This window comes from Leptonychotes weddellii, chromosome 4, assembly GCF_054177405.1.
Source record: "Leptonychotes weddellii isolate Sample4059 chromosome 4, ASM5417740v2, whole genome shotgun sequence".
Classification (NCBI taxonomy): domain Eukaryota; kingdom Metazoa; phylum Chordata; class Mammalia; order Carnivora; family Phocidae; genus Leptonychotes; species Leptonychotes weddellii.
This window is the reverse complement of record NC_138372.1, coordinates 131,825,860-131,830,136: the sequence shown is the minus strand read 5'-3', so window position 1 is coordinate 131,830,136 and position 4,277 is coordinate 131,825,860.

The following is a 4,277-nucleotide window of genomic DNA, read 5'->3' as shown; positions in this document are numbered from 1 at the left end:
TAAATGATGTCTCATTTTGGGGACAGGGGCACTGGGAAAGATGTGTAGCTAATCACTCTTGATAATAAGCCTCAGTGGGAATAATGTGAACATGTAGCTCTCCCATTTCTCTATTGCTTTTTATTTCTGTAAATAATATTTAGAGAAGCATATTGACAGGGCACTCCTCTAAGTTTGTGGTTAGCAATATGTCCAATGTCTTCACAAATGCTGCCCCCCACACAGAACGACTAATCATAAGCTCCAGGCTGTGGTTGACCTGAACACAGCTTTCTCCTGAGCTGAAAGATTTCTTGTTTCATTTAGAATCTCGTATGTTCCATTTCGCATTTGAACACTGTATGTTGTATTTCCCCATTACACTACAAGTACGTGATTGTAATCATGAAAAAAATAGTAGATGAATATTGGGGTATTTAAAACTAACAGATGCCTCAGATATTCCCGTCTTAACTAGCGGGGAAATGAATAACCCCTACTTGAAGTCTTCAGAAACACGTAGAGAGATAGGACTTTTGGCTCTTAGTATTGATTTAGAGTTGCCTTTTGAAGATTAGAGAAATTGCTAATTATCTGGTGACTCAGTTTTTCTTTAGGGAAATTTAGACCTAATTGCTGTGTAGATGTTTAAGAATGGCTATTTATTGATAAATTGCTATGCTATCGTTGGTGAAAAAATAGTGTAGGATTAAAATGTAGTGTGGTGGCCTCAGATTTTTTTTTTTTTAGGTTGGCTTTTTTAATACTGGTTTTTAATTTGACTTCAAGAACTCTCTTTCTTTGTTTCCTTCACGCTCTTTGTAAGTACATTTACTGTAAAATAGCTCATTAGAATTACCACATGTGGTCTTCGCAGAGATTATTTTTAGCAAGGGTGGTTTAGTTCATTAACCGTTTGATTTTGATCACATCAGCAAGAAGAGGGACTAGTTACAGAAATGTTAATGAATGCACATTCATGGAAGAGAACTAGGGAATTAATACAAGGGCACTTTGATACAAGAATTAGCTTTCAGTTTTTATACCGAATGCAAGATAAGATAATTTTTAGTGACCACAGAAATGATGAAAGTTTTGGCCTCTCCATTTTTTTTTTCCACATCAGGATGGTGAATCACCTATTTAGAGGCTCTCAGGCATTTTCTTCCGACTGTAAGTAGTTAAGGTAATGCACTTTGCAGTCATGCAGACTTAGGTCCAAACCCCAGCTCTGTGGTGCACTAACTTAGATAATGCTATTAAAACTCTGCCTTGGTTCCCTCATCTATCAAAGGCAATAGAACACTTATCCTATATAGATATTGTGTGTATTAAGTAACATAAGACAAGATGTATAGTTATGGGCACAAGGAATGTTATTTCATACTATCACTTACTTAGTATCCTTCTCCCTCTTGGTATGGGAGTAGCAAATTGGACTGAAGTGGTGTGGGAAAGTTTCAGGGTGAGAACACCAGCCCCAGCCTGGAGTTGAAAGGTCTTATCCTTCGGCACCTAAAATAGTTTCACACAACACTCACTAAATGCTTGCTGAATAAGAGGTGACAAACAAGCAAACAAAAAGAGTCTTATTCTTCTTATCCATATACCTGATAGCTAATAAGAATAGCTTCATTTATTGGTATTTATTATACAATAAGCACTTTACTCTTAGTTCCATTAATTCCTTCAAAACCACCCTGAGAGCATCTTTATTCCCATTTTACAGATGAGGAAGCTAAGGCTTAGAGAGCAGAACTTCCCCAGCATCACAGAGGTAGTAAGTAGGAGAACTCATAATTATCCTAGGTGGGCTTGCTTTGAGGCACCAGCCCATAAACACTAGACTACTCTGCATTGACTTCTTGATTAAATAGTTGCTTTTCAAGTCAGCTGTTCTAGCCACATGACCCCCTGGGGATGCCTCACTAATCCTTTTCAGGGAATCTGACCTCCAGTTGAAGATACATTGTCCAAGCTATTCCAATGAAATGTCACAAATGTCAGAGCCTTCTCCCCCTGCCCACCGATGATAGCATTTTAGGGGTGTTTGAAGGATAATCAAAAGATGTGTAATATTCAGGGGTGCCTGAGTGGCTCAGTTGGTTAAGCGGTTGCCTTCGGCTCAGGTCGTGGTCCCAGGGTCCTGGGATCGAGCCCCGCATCGGGCTCCCTGCTCATCTGGGAGCCTGTTTCTCCCTCTCCCACTCTCCCGCTTATGCTCTCTCTGACAAATAAATAAATAAAATCTTTAAAAAAAAAAGATGTGTAATATTCAGACCTTTGTTTATTATCTAATTACCCTCACCTCCTATGATTTCTAGTGTAGCCAACAGAACATGCTACCCCCTTTCTTAAAACCTTTCGTGATTTCCCTTAGATCTTCCATTTACAGGAATGTCTTATTTTTCTTCTAACAGGTGGCCAATCACAAACCCTGCTTTAGCCAAACTAAACATTAGATGATTGTTATTCTTGGAAAACAATGTTAAAGTCCAGAACTATAATTGCTTGCCAGGTAACACGGCATAGTAAAAATAACATAACATTGTGCTTGTGCTTATATTCTGGATCAGAATCCATTGGCCTTGGTACTGGCAAAGTATATAGCACAATAAAATGCTATTGATACCAATTATTGTGAAATGGAGTCAGAAGGCTGAATACCAAGAGAACTTTCTCATCAGCTATTAATGATGTCATAATGAGTACAAGCTCAACACGTTAGACGCGTGAACGTGACCTTTTTCCTTCTTTTGGCTTAAACATTTTCCATTCCATCTGAGTAGCAAAGGCCTTTACTTATTCACAGTTTTTCTCTGGGTTTCACATCATTCCCTAAAATCACATTCAGTGGGTGTTTTATCTTGAAAGTAAAACCCAAGGAGATAACGCAGTCCCTTGTCAAGAATGGACTAAGACAGCTCAAATTTGAGTCTTAATTTGTGGACTGTCTTAATAAGAAAATATATTTGTATATGTTTTTTGTTTTTGTTTAATTAAGTAATCTTACAGTCAAAATCAAAATTGTAAGTAATCTCAGTAATAATCGAAAGTCATTTCAAATGTAGACAAATCAGTTGTTCAAGTGTAAACAAAGAGATTAATACATTCAAAATCTGAGGAGCATCATGAGCTAATAATGTAAGGCTCTAGAAACTAGAAGACTTGAGGCCAAGGAATACTTCTGAGCTAGAGTTTTGAGATAAAATACAGAGTGTCCAGTTAAATTTGAATTTCAGGTAAACAAAAAAATATTTTTAATACAAGTATGATCAAATATTGCATGGGACATACCTATCCTATAAGATGATTGATTGTTTATCTGGCATTCAGGTTTAACTGAGCATCCTGTATTTTTATTTTTAAATCTACCAAGCTTACTCTAAGCTTTAGTATGCTTTCACTTGAAAATATAAGATAAAAATCCCTAGCTATCCCATCACATGGTTAAGATACTTAAATGGGGCACAATGATAGCATAACATGAGGGTTTTTTGACTTCAACATATTCAGCTCTATGCCTATCCCCTCATAGCTCACAAAAAGAAAGAAAAAGAATCCAAGTAGAGAGAGAGAGACAGAGACAGAGAGGCAGAGAGGGAGATATGAAATAGCCCTCCCATCCACCCAGCCCTCCAGTGCCTGAGCACATGCCCGAGGGTGAGAGTGACAGGGGAGGCTGTCTCTGCTCAGGCTTCTGTCTCCCTGCGGCTGCTTCTCATAATGTGAGCACCTGATGGTGCAGGAGTGTGATTCTAGTGTTTAAAGATACTTATTTTTCATGCAACATGGTCCCTAAACGCAAGCCAACTGCTTTATCTGGAGCTCAACCAAAGAAACAGCGATCTGTTCCAATGGCAGAAGAAAAAAAGAAATCTTTGGACTTACTGAGAAATGGGATGTTGAAATTGAATGTGGCACTTCCTAAGGGATTTTTAAGGGTAACTTAACTGTAGACAGTCTTCACCTTACATATTGGTCTGAGGGCCCAATCTCCATGTAAGATAAAATTCCACTGTCATTGATGTGAAAAGTGTTTTGTACATTTTTTTGGTACAAAATGCTTAATCTCAGGAAACAAACTGAGGGTTGCTGGAGTGGTGGGGGGTGGGAGGGATGGGGTGGCTGGGTGATAGACATTGGGGAGGGTGTGTGCTATGGTGAGCACTGTGAATTGTGTAAGACTGTTGAATCACAGACCTGTACCTCTGAAACAAATAATATATTATATGTTAAAAAAAAAAGAAGAAGAAGAAGAAGATAGCAGGAAGGGAAAAATGAAGGGGGGGAAATTG